The sequence below is a fragment of the Mauremys mutica genome, chromosome 8 (genome assembly GCF_020497125.1).
Source record: "Mauremys mutica isolate MM-2020 ecotype Southern chromosome 8, ASM2049712v1, whole genome shotgun sequence".
In the NCBI taxonomy this organism is placed as follows: Eukaryota; Metazoa; Chordata; order Testudines; family Geoemydidae; genus Mauremys; species Mauremys mutica.
The window spans coordinates 48,989,266-49,007,320 of NC_059079.1; the positions used below are offsets into that span (position 1 = coordinate 48,989,266).

General features: G+C 39.3%; 1 long non-coding RNA gene across 1 annotated transcript in view; it reads left to right on the forward strand.

The window, feature by feature from the left end:
- Positions 1-1,240, forward strand: part of LOC123376287 — a 117,910-nt gene extending 116,670 nt beyond the window's left edge. The window contains exon 4 of the long non-coding RNA XR_006581748.1: positions 1,114-1,240. This is a non-coding gene — a long non-coding RNA (uncharacterized LOC123376287). The remainder of the gene's footprint in view (positions 1-1,113) is intronic.
- The last annotated feature ends 16,815 nt before the right edge of the window (positions 1,241-18,055 follow it).

Below are 18,055 nucleotides of genomic sequence, written 5' to 3' on the forward strand. Positions count from 1 at the left end.
AGTATTTTCCTTCCTTCCTTCCTTCCTTCCTTCCTTCCTTGAAGAACTACATTTTAGTTTGTAAATTTAAAATAATGCATATGCTGTTTATTTGTTAAGTTAAATTAACCTACTGAATGTAGTGTTCAGCTTATGATTTGTGTACTAAGACAATGAAAGGCAGTAAGTTTTAGGGTGAAATATTCCATATGCATACCTTCTGTCATCTACATTCCAACTGACTCCCCCATTCATGGGCATTGTGTTGGTACCCCAGATCAGGGTGGGCAAACTTTTTGGCCCAAGGGCCACATCAGGGTTGCAAAACTGTATGGAGGGCTGGATAGGGAAGTCTGTGCCTTCCCAAACAGCCTGGCCCCTGCCCCTTATCTGCCCCCTCCCACGTCCCGCCACCGACGGCCCCCCACTCAGAACCCCCACCCCTAACCGCCCCCCAGGGACCCCACCCCCTATTCAACTCCCCCTGCTCCCTGATTGCCCTGACTCCTATTCACAACCCTGCCCCCTGACGGGCCCCCCCAGGACTGCCGCGCCTATCCAACCCTCACCCCCGTTTCCCATCCCCTGACCACCACCACCCCCAAGAACCTCCGTCTCATCCAACCGCCCCCTGCTCCCTGTCCCCTGACTGCCCCCTGGGACTCCTTGCTCCCCGCCTCCTTACCATGCCGGAGCCAGACACACCACCACGCTGCCCAGCAGGAGTGGCAGACCAGAGCGCTGGCGGCGTGGTGCGCTGAGGCTGTAGGGGAGGGGCGACAGTAGAGGAGGGACCAGGGGCTAGCTTCCCCGGCCAGGAGCTCAGGGGCCAGGCAGGATGGTGGCCCACCTTTGCCCTAGATACTTTGGTACTTCAACACAGGAGGTATAACTCTATTGTATGTTTTTCATCCTTATCCTTTCTGTCTTTTCCATACATCATATTGTTTCATCAATATTTAAAAAACCCTAAAAACTGTTCTCATTTTTTATAACAATAGCAATAATAAAGGTCCTGATTCTCAGCTGGTGTAAGTCAATGTAACTCCACTGAAGACAATGGAGCTGCACATATTTACACCAGCTGAGAATCTGACCCCAAATGTGTAAGTTTTATATCTCTGTTTATACAAGTTTCACTCAGAGGACTCAAAGGTACCATCGGACGAGGACTGTGCATGCAGCAACTTGCATAGAACCAACCTCCATAGAACTTGGAAGGGAGCAGAACAGGTTGAGAGAGGGAAGAATTTTGAAGAGGCACCAAGAAGTCAGTCTGTATGCTAGCTCCAGTTGCATCAGCTCTGTAAAATTGTTCTCTAAATGAAGTATCAGCTTCATTTTAGAAACAGGGAAGCCTCTCATGTGATTGTCTAACCTATGCTACCCGAAATAGTCCAAATCCCGTAATTAATATATATCTATGAATTCTTTCATGTGTGATAGTGGAGTGTAGTAGTCACTTACAATTTTTGGAGGGACAGTCTGTTATTGGGAACACATCAGTCAGAAGTCCAAAAAGTAAGAGGACTCTAATACTTTATCAGGACTTGATCCAAAGCCTACTGAAGTCAATGGGAATCTTTCCTATAAGAATCTGTAAGCAGTAATCCCTGTGCTGCTTTTTGAAATACAAGTATTTGATTAAAAAAGAAACATAAATTAAAATTGTCTTTAGGTTGATTAATGATTACAAACTTTTCTATGTATGATGACATGCTTGAGAGCCACATCTACTTTCCTGAACTCACCACAAAACTAAATCCCCTTCATTTACTAAGTGTTAACATTGCTGTTGTTTTTTAAAAATATCTCTTTTTTTACATTATTTAAGTGCTTTTGCAGTTCTCATTTCACTACATTTCCTCTGCTGTAGCATCCATTAATGCTCCATTGGAGTGAGTGGAATGTTAGCATGCACCTGGACCATTTTAGCTGCATAACAGGTGTGTTCCATCAAGGTATATGGAAGCCATCCAGCTGTTAATTACAAAAAGTAACTCAATGTAAGATTAATCAAACTCAAGGGGACACCACCTGTGTCTTATCAGTTAGTTAATCATGTTATCTCCTTAAATATTATTGTGGCTCTTCATCTTTCTTTTAAGCAAATAAAACAGAGGATAAGTGTATTGCATTTGAAAGTGGTTTGAGAAATAGCATTGCACGGAGTCAGAAAGAACCAGTGCATTAGTGCTTCTTGGTGGAGACAGTCAAAGGTTGAAACCTTTGAAAGGAGACATTTGAATTAGTTTTTACTTGGAACCCAAGGTAAGATTTGAATCCAGCTCTCCAAAGATGCTAGCCTTGGAAGTTTCTAGCCTTCACTACCTGTCTTTCTGTTGTACACCTTAAATGTTACAACAATAATATATGCATTACTTTATTAAAAAGAATAAGAATTGTAATTTTGTAGTTATAAAATATCATTTATGGAGGGCTCTCAAAGGGTTTTACAAACTTTTTACAAATTGAATTAACCCTCACTACCCACTAGAAGTAGGTATTTTTTAAAGCTGAGACACAGAAAAGTTAAGGTCAAAGTGTCATTAATTTGGATTCAAATTCTGACATTCATAATTAAGTTGACTCTTCATAAAGCAAGGAATGGTTCAGTATAAATAAAGTTATTAGAATGTGACCCTAAGTTGTGATAGATTTCCAGAGGAAATCCAGCTAGGTATCTGGCCTATGTTGTCTTAGGGTTGATCAATCAAAAATTGAGGCACGCAAAATTAGTGAACATGTTTGAAAATTTGTTACTTGCCCAAGTTCACATTGCAAGTCAATGGCAGAATCAGTAACAAGACCCAGTAGTTCTGATTCCCGACTCCCTGCTCTGTCCGCTAGATCAGAGGTTCTCAACCTTTTTCTTTCTGAGACCCCCCAACATGCTATTAAAAACTCCACAGCCCACCTGTGCCATAACAGCTGTTTTTCTGCATATAAAACCCAAGGCCGGTGTTAAGGGGTAGCAAGCAGGGCAGGTGCCCAGGGTCTCAGCCCATAGGGCACCCTGCAAAACTGAATTGCTCAGGCTTCTGCTTCAGCCCCATGTGGCGGGGGCCCAAGGCCCCAGGCTTCAGCTCTGCGTGGCAGGGCTTAGACTTTCTGCCCTGTGCCCCAGCGAGTCTAACACTGGTCCTTCTTGGCAGACCCCCTGAAACCTGCTCACGGCCCCCCAGGGGTCCCCAGACCCCTGGTTGAGAACCACTGCACTAGATAGCACTCCCAGCTGAATTACAGTGTAACACACACAATTTGAAAGTCTTGATTTCAAAATATCAAAGTTCTAAGTAACATATAAATGTTGTCAACTATCAGAGGGGTAGCCGTGTTAGTCTGGATGAGTAAAAGCAGCAAAGAGTCCTGTGGCACCTTATAGACTAACAGACATATAGGAGCATGAGCTTTCGTGGGTGAATACCCACTTCGTCGGATGCATGTAGATGCCTCTGGAAATTTCCACTACATGCATCCGACGAAGTGGGTATTCACCCACAGAAGTTCATGCTCCTATATGTCTGTTAGTCTATAAGTTGCCACAGGACTCTTTGCTGCTTTATATAAATGTTGGTATAAGTTACAAATCAGTGAGAAGGTGGAATTTTGTATAACTTGCATGCCACAGGAATTAAAGGAACAGCAATTATCAAGTGTTTGTTAAAAGATGTAAAATAATTTAGTAGGGAGCTACTTTGTCTCAATACTCTCCTGTTTACTATTCCTCCTACAACATTCGCTTCGTAAGGAATGCCTGGTGGAAACTAGTGATACACACCTCAAGCAAAACTCCCAAGAGAAGGTAGCAGTGACACTGTCTTTTACCTTCTGGTGGTGAAATAACATACCTTTTTGACACCTCTCTGGGCTACTTATATATGTATATATCTGATATGCATAGTTTCATGTACATTTCCTTTCCAGCACAATGCATCAAAATATTGTAGCTGTACTTGACTATCCCCAGTGAAGTATGTATGAGTAAGGGGAGAAACAGTCAGTAGAAATCCTTGCACAAGCTGGAAATGAAAATTTAAAAAAAAAGTATTGCAAGTTATCTAGCCTCACCAGGTCCCCAGGCTGTATCTGTATACCCATATACCAGAAATATCTCATGTACATTTCAAATAAAGGTCCTCTCATGCTCATGTAAATCAGGAGTTAAAATAGTTTACTGTAGGGGCAAATGAGAAGAGAATCAGGCTGAAAATATTAAAATCTATTTGTTATGAGACCCAGGTAGGTCACACGACCTAATTAGAACCAGGTGTTAGAAAAGAACTTGGAGGTCATTTGCCATTATGGAAATTTAATATAAGCACATGCCTAAATATAACTTATTCCAGTATATCTACATATACATGAGGCAATGCATTTGGATATTGCTGGGCCACAGTATTCATAACATTTCTGACCACTGTGCTTTACATAGTCTTGTTGACAAACACACAAGAAATTTGTGCCAAGTTAATTCTAGAGTCTTCCAGACTAAATCTGAAAAATATGCCCTTGGAGAAGGACAATTTATTGATTGTGACAGCACAACCTGTAAAGTATCAAAGGCAGAAACATAGTGAAAACTTTCTCAATAGTTGGCAGAAGTAGTTTATGAACCAATGTGCTGCAAATACAAAATAAAAAGTCTCTTTAATTCTGCAAAAATGAAGTTTAAAGATGCAGGCCAATGCAGTACATTAGCATTCTTTATTAATGTGCATCACAAGCTGCATGAGTCATTTGGGTAATTTACTAATTCCAAAATAAAGTGTATTTGTTACTTCAAATGTTAATTATGAATGTGCATTAGGCATTGCTTTTCCTCTTCTGTTCATGTAGGATTTTTTATTTCATCAATAGACTTATTAGATTGTAAATGAGTTTCTGTCCTTTTGTATAAATCATAGCTCCTAAGATAAGTGAGCAATGTTTTTGTTCTATGAACTTGAAGCCCATCAATATATGAGATTTTATGTAATGCAGATCTGAATGGCCCTTCAAGCTAAAGAAATCTTTGCTAAAAGCCTCAGTGGGGTTGGCAACCCATGACCTGCTAACCTTTGGACTTGAAATTCACAGTTATTGTGTTAATGATGTCTTACACAGATAATATAATTTTAAACAATGCAATAAATAATTTCTTAGAATCTTATGAATGTATTTGATTGCAATTAATATTTTAAATACATTTATAAAAGCAAATGTTGGAGATAATCAATTTTTACACCTTATATTGTATATTCTGATATTACCACAGTATTATTGTTATCCTTTTACAAGGCCAGATCTTCAGTGGGCGTAAATCAGTGTAGCTCCATTGAAGTCAGTGGAGTGATATAAGTTTACACTTGCTGATAATCTAGGCTGTATTTGTATGGCACGTTCTATTTGTATTTAGCATACAACATAGTTGTGTGCCAAATCTTGAAGGTCTTACTCTGTCTTTAAACAGGCAAAACTCTCACTAATTCAACTTTCAGTTACACCCATATAAATTTGGAGTAACTCCACTTGAGTAATCAGAGTCCTTTGATTTGCCTCCACATTTGCACTGGCGTAAAAGAGAATAGAATTTGGATCAGATGGCGTTTTGCCTGAGTATATCAGGATTTGTCCCTGTAAAGTATGTGTTAGGAATTCTATGTGTTAGTTAGAAAAATGTTAATTTATTTAACTATAGATATAGTGATTTATAATTGAGCTAGTCATGCTGATTATAGCATATAATTATCTGTATTTGAGCTAGTCATGATGACCTCCTGCATGGTCATCATGCTGTGCCATGCCAGCTGCAGAATGGTGGGGGATGAATTTGAGCAAAGGCAGTAGGTTTGAGCAGGTTCTGATTTTTTTATGAACCAAGACACCCATGTTCAGTAAGGAGATATTACTTCTTTCTTTGAAAAAAGTTTTGGCTCATATCCTTGGCTGAGGCCAAAGAACGCATAGTAAAACTCAGGAATGTATGCAAATATAGTTATAAGCCTGCAGTGCCCTTCTGCAATCCTGGGTTGGCTCTGCACAGGCAGGTGCTTCAGCATAAATCAGAGTAGATTTTTATATTGACCTAAATTACACCAACTGTTATTAGCCCCAAGGAGCCATTATGGTAATTGGGGATTGCTGGTGTAGAGGGGAACCCTGAACAACTCCATTCTCCTAACCACATTCTCAACACTGGGCTCAATAGAGGTGAGATTGGTGTAGGAGCTGCTATAGTAGCTCCATGCCCCCAGAAGTTTCTCCTTATATTGGGCTGATCCTCCTTGGCAAGCCGTGGTGCTGGCTTTAAGGTCATTTTTATTCATGTGCTGTTACACAAAGCAGACTGAGTGCATAGGGAAATTCTTAAATGGTCCTTTAGTTTTATAATACAACTCTTCTTATACTTGCCTGAGTAATGTTAGTGAATGAATGCAATTAGCTAATATTAACAATTCTGAGTTAAGGGTTATGGACATTAATAAGTACCATACAATTCTATTCTGTTAGGTTTTTTACCACCTTTTAAGGGCTCCCAGTTTATTTTATATGGTGAAAAATTAGAAACATCAGGTAGTGAGGAACATCAATAAGCATCATGGAGGCACCAGGGTACTAAGTTTTTTCTGGCCTAGCTCCTTATATGATCATCTTCTTTATATTGTATATTTTTGAATTCATATGATTTATCGGAATCATGTTTTTTGATGCCAAGTGCTGCTATGCTATATTGAACTTGAATACTGATACATTAATTTTTATTAAACCTCAATGGGAGGAAACAAAAAAAGCAAAACAACCCTCTCAATGTGGGGGTATATTTTTCTGGTTAAAAGCATATAAGGTCTAGTAGTACTGCATGAATACATGAAACTCAAATATTGTATAACTGCATTTATTGCTTTTTCCATCTAATATGACTAGATCGTCTAACTGTTCTGCAACAGTGTGAACAACGTTAGGTTTTAATCATGTTAAGACCTTCAAACCTTCATAGCACTTTACGTAGCAACTTTTTATTATAACACTAATTGATGCATAAGGACATTTCCAAGATAAAGATATAAGAGTATAGTGCTATTTAGTATCAGAGGGGTAGCCGTGTTAGTCTGGATGTGTAAAAGCAGCAAAGAGTCCGGTGGCACCTTATAGACTAACAGACGTTTTGGAGCATGAGCTTTCGTGGGTGAATACCCACTTCATCGAAAGCTCATGCTCCAAAACGTCTGTTAGTCTATAAGGTGCCACAGGACTCTTTGCTGCTAGTGCTATTTAGAAAGAGTAGTGGCTATATGACCATCTAAAACTCGTTCCTTTTAATGTACTAGTTCTCCCAAGACAGCATCTAATTACTTCTTGAATCACCTTTGCATTTTTTCTAGTAAATCAGTAGGCATATTTGTTAAACACTGGAAGAAGGTGTGTTTTCTAATACATCTTCTGAAATTCTTTGCCTTTAACTTTCTTGTTCTCTGATTCTGTCATATAATAATTTAGATTAGAATATTAATATTATGAGTGATAGCTCAGTGGTTTGAGCATTGGCCTGTTAAACCTAGGGTTGTGAGTTCAATCCTTGAAGGGGCCATTTGGGGATTGGTCCTGCTTTGAGCAGGGGGTTTGACTAGATCTCCTGAGGTTCCTTCCAACCCTAATAATCTATGATTCTATGATATTGCTCTGCGCTGCTTGGTTAATTATCTGTACTATAACGTTTAAATAAGACAATTTCACTAAACTGGATGTTAGTGAATGGTCTTTTCCCATGTGTACTACTAGCCAGATTCCAATATCAATTACACTGGTGTAAATTCAAAATAACTCCATTGCCTTAGAGTCACTCCAGGTTTCCATTGCTGTAACTCACAAGAGAACTTGGCCAAATGAGATAAAATCATGCCCACTTCAAATTCAATGTCAAAACTTCTGTCAATGGGCAGGATTTCACCCTAAGAGTTTAACTCAGTTTCTATAGTAGGATCAGTAGAGCATACCACAAGAGCCATTTAATTGTTTAATGTTTTCCCACTGTCACTGTAAAAGTTCACAAACCTTCTATGTGAACCTAAGCAGAGTTCCATGTGAGTCTGAGTTTTGAGAGGCACAAACTGTCCCCTTTTCCCCAATACTGGGGATCTAAAAGTCTGGTGAGTTTTCTGGGCTGCAGTGAGTTTTGCTTTGAATGTTTGATTTCATTCAAACTTGAAATCCAAAACCAAAATTCAGTTGGTGCTAAACCTACAGACCAAGTGAAACAAAAAGGTTACTGAACCTTCTGAGAACCCAAACCACTGAGTTTCACTCAGCACTGCTTTGAATTGAGAGACATACCTAAGTGTTAAGGAGCACTGTGACTTTTCTGCTTTTGATAATTTTTCCTGTAATAAATGGAAGAGGAGACACGAAATGGCTGCAACAAGCCCCATAGAACCATAACTGCTGTGTTTATGATGCAGTTGTTTTTGAATTTATTCTGTGGGGACCATGGAAACTGCTTCAGGCTTTGCAAACTTACTTGAAGCATAGTTAATGGAGTTATCATAAAATCTGCGTAGATACTGGAAACTTTAAAGATGAGTTTGACCTGAATTTTACCTGTTGTAACATAGAAGGTAGAATGTTTATTGCAGAAATCTTTGCAAAAGCTTGTTTAATTTTATAGGCTGAAGTTTATACTGGCTTGTAGCTGTGTTCAGTACTGTAGCAGATTAAGGTATTAAACAGACGGTAGTCCATTTCAGTGTGGGTCTAATCCCTGATCTATACATTCTCTTCTCCACCTCATCTCCTTGCATTCTGCTGCTGCTACTGTTTGGGCAGCTCATTGCTAAATGGTGCACATGTGGTAGATGTAAGGCCCCTCTGACCCTCTTCTCTCCTCTCACTTCCCCCACTTTCTCCCACTTCAGTTTGCAAACCATGGGATGAGAAATGAAATGATTCAATGCACTCCAAAATGCTATCTTAATTCACATATTACAATGGCATCACAGACACCATCTGAGACCTTGATGCACCTTAAATTCTTCTAAGGAAATCTTTCATCTGGTGCAATCATATTGTGATGATATGCTATACACATACATTGCACAGACAAACAAGGCTATTTAAGTAGGGCCAGATTATGCTACCCTTACTTAAACTGAGTAGTGCCATGTTTCATGAATAGTTCCATATGTTTCAGTGGTCCATAGATTGCAATTTTACTGTTGTTGCGTTAGAACTACAATATAGCTCAGGGGTCAGCAACCTTTCAGAAGTGGTGTGCCAAGTGTTCATTTATTCACTCTAATTTGAGGTTTCGCGTGCCAGTAATACATTTTAACATTTTTAGAAGGTCTCTTTCTATAAGTCTATAATATATAACTAAACTATTGTTGTATGCAAATTAAATAAGGTTTTTAAAATGTTTAAGGAGCTTCATTTAAAATGAAATTAAAAAGCAGAGCCCTCTGGACCGGTGGCCAGGACCAAGGCAGTGTGAGTGCCACTGAAAATCAGCTTGCATGCTGCCTTTGGCACACATGCCATAGATTGCCTACCCCTGATATAGCTGATCTATTGAGTCAATAGAGAACTATAAAGCTAGATTGGAGAGGTTAGTTCCAGTGCCTGAGATTGTCTCACTGTGAGCATTCTTGTGGCCAACATAAGTAAACATAATTTATGCAAAATACATAAACTAGGAATTCTCATCAGATTAGCAGTTAGATGATAATTACTTTCAGTCATAATTTACATAAGGTAGTGGTTGGTAAATGGAGCTGGGTGAACTATTTATAGCAGATGATTTATGCAGAAATTTAGAGGGGTTGTGTGTGTGCGAACAACATGTAGTCTTAAATGAAGTGCCCATTGAACAATTTTATATGAGAAAATTTGTAAAAATCAAAGTCTGTTCATAAGAGTGCAATTTGTTTTGCTTTGAGTCACTTGATTATGTGTGCTGGATGACTGATCATCCATCTTATATTACATTGTTTTTGGTACCTGACTGGATGACTGAGTCTATTGTAAACTGAAGGAGGGAAATCAGAGACGTGATCATACTTTTTAATCTCTCATTTATTTAAGAAGATGAGCCTTAGAAAATATTGGCTGATGATGAGCAGAGATAGTATACTTTCTGAAGACCCACTGTTCATATTGTGTGGTTAGTTACCTAAATCACATGGTACTGTTTCTACCATATGAGTGGATGACTGAACCATTTAACCCTAAGTGTAATAAATAGGAAATAATGAATGAACACCTTTGTCAGAACTTTCAAATTAATGATGATCATTTGTTTTAAAATTCATTAAACTTCTAGAGTCAAACACTTTCACAAATACCCAGTGGTTATTTGAATAGTCACAAATAATGTGAGTCAGCTAAATATGGCATTTTAAAAAACTATGCAATCTCTCATGTATGCTCTTAATATCTGCATTTCTTATTAGCAATGCCAATTGTACCTTTAATTCCACACAAACAGAGATTGAGACTTCATGTCTTTCAGAATCTAATGAGCATGGAGTTTTTTCAGACCTTTTTTATGGACTCTACTAAAATATCTGCAACAGAAGTTAGAAATAAGATTGGTTTCACAATAGCAGGAAATCATGCAAACATTAGTTTAGATTGATATATTGGATTAATATTGCCAACAGTATTTTGTTTTATGAAGCCTTAAAGATTTAATATTTCCATTTCACTTGTATATAATTTATTCATAGAGAATGGGGTCTTACAGAAGGAGAAGTATGTAACTTAAATAAATCACCATAATTAATATCATAATAAAAACCTCTGACTTAAAACAAAGTCCTTTCTAATTCTCCTAATGCTTTTGGGGTCATGTAGTAATTGCTCCAAAATCCTGAACAAAAAAAATGTAAGAATAATAGTTTCCTTTGTAATCAAAAGCTAGGTATTCCTCCTCACATTAGCACAAAGATTTTCTATAGCTATTTCTTCAGACACACCACGTAGGACTAGCCTGTGACAGCAGGCACAACACTGCGTAGGAGGTATATGTAAACTGCATGATCCCAAGTGTAGTCTTGGAAGACATTATGCTTTGGAGGCACACTTCTCTGAGGCATACTTCTTCCCCTGTTTCCTCCTTGCTCCAAAGAATAGCAAACTTCTATGGGCCTGTAACAGCAGGACATTTTCTAGCTCCACTCCTACCCACCCACTTACCATCATTGTAGGTGTGGGGATGGAGCTAAGGTTTCTCTTCAATCTCCATCCTCCTTCCAATACACTCCACATCCACCTTCCCTAAGGATGGAATTAGAAGCGTAGGGAGTAACCCCACCTATTCCTGCATGAATGGACCCAAGCCTGTGTAGTGCCCATACGGGCACAAGGGTGTAGAGGAAATTCTTACTCCATCTAACTCCCTGGAGCAGGTGTACAAGTCACAATCCAGCCTATGGTAGCTGAATGTTTTTCTGATCAATCTGCCTCATATAGAACAGATTCAGAACATTACAAAATGGAAGTCAATGATCAGGAAGCTTTCAATCAGCTGCTTCCAGTGTGTTCCTCATCTTCCTCTGCGCACTGCCCTATCCGCAGCTTGTTCCTGGATAATGGGACATAGAAGCCAGAGGGGGGACATGATGGCTGCTTCCTGGGAGCAGCACGGCGCAGAGGCTAGCACACCATTTGGACAGTCAACAGCCTGGTGAGCAGTGCTGACCAGAGCCGCCAGGATCCCTTTTAGACTGGGTATTCCGGTCAAAATCTGGATACCTGGTCACTCTACTCATGTGTGCAGTATAGTTCTTTGGGGTTTGATTTAAATTGTGCCGCAAAATAGGATAGGCCAGAAAGTAGGAAGGAGATAACAAGAGGAAAGTAAAAAATTAATTATGTACTGTGGGGGCCCAATCCTGTGAGTTGATGAAGGCCTCAGTACCCAAAGGTGTGCTCAGCAATTCACAGTACTGGCCTCCAGGTGCGGCCCACAGAATATTATAGGAGCATATTATTCATAAGGACAGGTAGTAAATATAGAAACTTGGGGTATGCAACAAAATTTTAATGAATAGATGGCCCTTCTAGTCCATATTTATTTTGCACTTGTAAACAGTACGACAACTAGGGATGTTTGCTATGGAAGATCAGTAAGTATTACCTGAACTATTTATTGAAATTTGAATGACAGAGGATATCAAATAGGAATGGCATTTGTTCTCTAAAATTAAAATACCGTAGTGAAAAATATCTCCCTATTATCCTTATGATTAACCTTTGATGAATTTCAACCTGTGCACAATGAGGCATGACTTTATTATTAAGAAAGCTAATTTGACCACACATTTAATTTTTCTAAGGTAAATAGTGATATGTTTTGAATATTATTTGTTGTCAATGGTTTTCTCAAAATTAAGTGTTTTCCCCTAAAACTATGGGTCTAATATCATTGGCTAGAACCAGTCACAATGGAGTCATGCAACATGAGATTCTCTACATAGCTCTGCCATTGCATCTCAGTCCTGAGTTTGTAGACCTTACCCCTCCAGTCCTGATCTATTTGTTAAGGACTATGGATTTTCATGCTTGCACAGAGTCCCATTGAAGTCAGTGGGGATACACATGGACACATTTATCTGTGGATGCAATGTCATGGGTCTGACTAGAGGATATGGGGCCTTACTTAAATAGTTAGAGAAATTAATCAGATGCTTTGACAGCTTTGCAAAATCATCTAATATCTGCAGCAATTTTTTTCATTTTAAGCTGTCAGGATCAATTGTTAATTTCCTCATTTACTAATTTTCACATATGGCTTGTATCATTTAAACAAGTATTGTAAAATAGAACAAAAGATGGGCAATTAATAATTTACTTTGAATTTGTATGACTATATAAGCAGAATGTGTCACATGATTGAACAGAAATTACATTGTGATGTTCTACAGTTTCCTCTTGTGCCCTCTTTAAAATCTGATCCCTTTTAAAATATATATGGAACTTCAAAATAACGGAGTGAATAAAACATTTAAGTACAATTTTATCTGCCAGCAGTCAATGGAGGATATTTAGGGATAACTCATGGTAATGCCATTGGGACTTTCACATATAAATGTTCTTTGCATTGACAGAAAAATACCATAAAATCTATAATAAAATGCATCTTTATCTTTTGTGGTGACTCAAGATATGGTCAGCCCAAACATGCTGCCCATAGCTGTGAAGCTTGGAGCAAGCAAATGGAGTAAAATAGAGGAGAAAAGTCCCTAAAGCAATAGAAAAAGTAAACATTCTCAAAATAACAAGCTTCCTGGCCTGAAACGTCTCCCCCCAACACTGCTGTTCAGCCCATGGAGTCCCATCTGCTCAATTACAAGGGACTAATATTCTGTAGGATTTCAGGGGACATGCTGGTGTCTGGGAGAAGTGGAGTCAGAAGTAAGCTGCATAGCACAGAATGAACCATTCAGGCCCCAATGCATTTTTATTTGAGTTAATGATGCTTCTACCCATCTGCAGATTTGTGTGTGGAGCCATCCAGTGGAAACATGAAAGAATTAGAAGGAAATCTCAGAACTCATATTCTTGGGCCCTCTGTTGCAAATATGGTATTGCTTGAAGTCAGGCCAGTACTTAGGCTAAAGAATGAAAATAACTTTATTCAAACTAGAGGCATACCTGGAAGGAAATTTTAACACTGTTCTGTGGAATAGGAACATAAAACTTGTAGCCTGATGGAATTCCCTTTTTCTTAATTGTGCAACCTGACCTCTCTTACAGCAGTGGAAAATCATTAGCTCTTAATTAAGCTCTGGTATGCCTGGAGACTACAGGAGTGTTGGCCTGCTAAACCCAGGGTTGTGAGTTCAATCCCTGAAGGGGCCATTTGGGGATTGGTCCTGCTTTGAGCAGGCGGTTGGACTAGATGATTTCTTGAGGTCCCTTCCAACCCTAATGATCTATGATCCTATGACTCATGAAATCCTAATGTCCCAAGGCTGTGTCAGTGTGAGCTATATCAATAGAGGAATCTCACAATGGCTAGAGCAGGGCTAGGTGATCTAACAAGACTTTCCCCATCTTTCACCTTTAGGGTTCTGTGGTCTGTAGTGCTTTATATGGATGGAACAGGGCAGGCTTACCACACCTCATCTAAAGCCCACTGAAGTTAATGGAAAGGCTTCTATTATTAACTTTCAGGGGCTTTGGATCAAGTCAAGTGTTTATGTCTTTGTGAATTTTTTGGAAGAACAATTACATTATCCAAAACATTAATTGTCATTTTTTATTAATGGTAGAATAACTTGTTTTGACATCATAGGAAGTCTTTGTGGACTAAGCTTGTATTAAAACTGCCTGTACATATTACCTATGATATGCATAACTGAAGGTGAATAGGGAGCTAGTGATTTATTTAAAATGTTATAAAAAGTAACTAACATGTAAGTTCAGAACTTACTTTTCAAAGTTAATTATCTCTGCTGTTTAACCCAAGAGAGGGCGTTCCATCTTTTTTGTTTTGTTGCTGCTGCATAGATAAAATAACTTGCTTCACTTTGACTAGCACTTTACTGATGACATCAGTGAGACATCTTGCAGAGTAAGACCCTATTCAACACAATTAATGCTGGCCGAATTTTGACCCAATGATCCTAAAGTTTGCTTTCAGATATGGATAGAAACCTGTGAAAATTGAGTTTCACAAAGAAATTATTATTATTATTTTTTGATATTAGTGTTGGATAAATGCTAAAAGGTCTCTGTCAAAATCAGGACCAACCCGTGCTGGGCGCTGTTATATATATATAAAAAAAAGTGCATTAGGAAGATGAGGTCCTCACCCTGGAGAGTTTAGAAGCAAAACCCATTTAAATCTCCCTTACTTTTTAGTACAGAGCTAATATACTACACCAGTGTGTCTTGGAAGTACATTAATTCTATTAGCCATTGTCTGTCCAGTGGATGAGTAAAGCATTCAGGCATTTTCTCACATTCTTTTCACCAACCCACGGTGGCAAACATTGAGGAAGAAATCCCTTTCATTTTTTTCCAAGTGAGAGAGACTTGTGGAATTGCACACTTACTGATAAATATAAGAACATTATAGACCACAGTAACAGTACCTATGTGCTGAACAACCAGGGGCGGCTCTAGGCATTTTGCTGCCCCAAGCATGGCAGGCAGGCTGCCTTCGGCGGCTTGCCTGCAGAGGGTCCGCTGGTCCCGTGGCTTCAGCAGACCTCCCGCAGGCATTGTCCTCTGAAGCCGCGGGACCAGCGGACCTTCCGCAGGCACGCCTGCGAGAGGTCCGCCGAAGCCGCGGGACCAGTTGTCATAAACAGATAGTTAAGGGTTAAGGTCTCTTTTACCTGTAAAGGGTTAACATGCAGTACCTGATGACCACCTGACCAGAGGACCAATCAGAGACAGATTAATTTCAAATCTCTGTGGAGGGAAGCCTTTGTCTGTGTTCTTTGTTAGAGCTCTCTTTGGATCTAAGAGAGGTCAGTCATGTCTCCAAGTTCTCCTGGAGTAGTTTCTACTATTTAATAGTGAGTATTAATTAGAAAGGCGGATTAGTCTTTTGAGTTGGTTTCTATATTTGCAATTGTGTGTTTGCTAAAGGAAATTCTTTATTCCTGTTTGCTGATATTGCTTTTACTGAGAAAGGGGGAGGGGGAATTCTCTCCAGAGATTGATAAGTTTAGACCCTGTATTGTTCTATCTTGGATTACAGAGACAAGTTACTTTCTTTTTATTCTTTAATAAATTCTTTTATTTTCTTTGGACTTGGTTAATTTCTTCTCTTGTGGAGATTCAAGGGAAGGGGAGGGGGAGGTGAGTCCCTCTGTGTGTTGAGTCAAGGATTTGACTCGGTGTATATCTCTCCAGAGTGGCTAGGAGAGAGGGAGGGGGGAAGTGGGCTGCTTCCCTGTGTGTAGAGATTCAGGGACATTGAATCTGTGTTCCCCAGGGAAAGTTGGGGGACAGGCAGTGTGTCAGACACTTTAACCTGACTGGTGGCAGCGAGAACCAGACCTAAACTAGGATTTTAGTTTAGAGGGAAACTAAGGCAGGTCCCCACATTGGAACCCAACAGCTCCAAGTGGGGGTGAGACCTATGACACCAGTGGACCCTCCACAGGCAAGCCACTGAGGGCCGTCTGCCTGCCGCCCTCGCGGCGCCGGCAGAGCACCCCACGCGCTTGGCGTGCTGGGGCCTGGAGCCGCCCCTGTGTACAACCACACATCTAAATTAAAAATCAGGAAAACCAATGGGATGAGGTAAAAAGTAGACTCAGAATATGAGGCCAAAGAGTGCTATAAAAGTAAACAACTTTTTGAAAAAGAAAAGTTTTCTAGTGCTCTCAAAATGAGGAAGGATGTTAGTGCAGTTTCTGTATAATATATAATTTGCTACTACAGTTTTGTTCCTTTTTATGCTGAGAAAACAATTTTTCCCACATCACATTGGAAAGAGATGATGAAGACCATTTATATTGATAGTTTCTGTGAACATAGCTTTGGCCCCTCTGCTCACTCATAGTAGTCGAGACCTTTTTACTCCCAGAGGCAAAGAATGCATAAAGTTGCGTTTTGAAGTCTGCATGTAGTACTAGGAGGCTATTTGTGTAAGAATATGTCTCCCAGGTTTTACTGCTATATAGCAGTATGTTGTGCTGTCAGAAGCCTGCTACAGCCATTTAGCAAAATGTAACACTGACAATGGGCATAGAGAGATGGACATATGAAACCCCTCCTAGATGCAAATCCAGCATTAAGAAACCATTTGGATAAAGCTTGCTTCAGAAATTAGATGGAGGTGATTCTAAAAGAGGATTTGGTTTCAACACAGTTCTTCCCTGACCTGGTCACATTGCATTTTACATTTTGTGCAGATGGTCCATAAATCAATTGTTTCCTTTTCAGTGGCCTTGGTGATTTTTCACTGCAGGTTTCCACATCCCAAAACAGTCATGCAGAGGGAAAGAGAGGCAGTGTTCAGTATAGGGAGACAGAGAAAGAAAGGGAGCTACGATTATGCAGGTAGCCTGGAAGAGGGGGAGAAGAAATAGGCTTAAGGTCTTCAGGACAAGGACTGTCTTTTTGTTATGTGTGATTATCACAATGGGGCCCTGAGCCATGACTGGGACCCCTCAATACAAATAATTTATAATAGTTATAATAGGTGTCTTGGCCCAATCCGTTTGGAGTTTTAGGGCTCATGTTCTGACTGGCCTCAATCCAGCAAAGCATTTAAATACATGCTTAATTTTAAGCATATGAGTATTCCCACTGAAGACAATTGGACTACTCCATTCTTAAAGTTAAGGGCATGTTCAAGAGCTTTGCTGGATTGGGCCCTGAACAATGATTCAGCTCTATGTCCCATATAGTTAAAGAATAGTGTTTTATCAAACCAGAGATTTAGGGAGACATGTTCAATAGCAAGTGCTTTGTTTGCTCGAGGTATGTGTCATCAGTTCTAACAGAAAAATAAGATCACTTAGATACTGTATACTATGTAATTAGTGAAACACAATGTTTTCTATGTTTTACAATAGTTTCATTTTCAGTGATAACTTCATTAAATTGGGTGCATGCCTCTTCTTAATATGTTATAATCTCATTCAGTATTTCTAATGCTGCCACTCTACTTCTGTTCATCTGTGTATACTTAATCAAGTGTAACAATAAATATAATTATTTGTGCAGAATTAAAAATGAGTGTGGATTAATTATATTCATGTATTCCTGCACACAACCATATGACAAGCAATTAACAACATATTACCATATATACAACAGGCTAAAAAGGAAAGAATAGGAAGTTCCAGATGCATTCCAAATATACCAGCATGACTTTGTTTATAGATTCACAGAAGACAGAGAAGAAAGATGGTCCCACCTTGGTCATCTACCCCAATCATATTTACTAAACAGGAAGGAGTCCATAATTTTTCTTGCCTTTCATTTGGAATCTGGTATCAGGGAATGTAATGAATGCATAGGGACAGATTCCAATACCCTTACTTGCAATGGATATTCCTTTACTCCATGAATGCTCATTGACTTCAGAGGGACTGTGTGAGAAGTAATGTGATACTCAATATGTGTAAGGGCA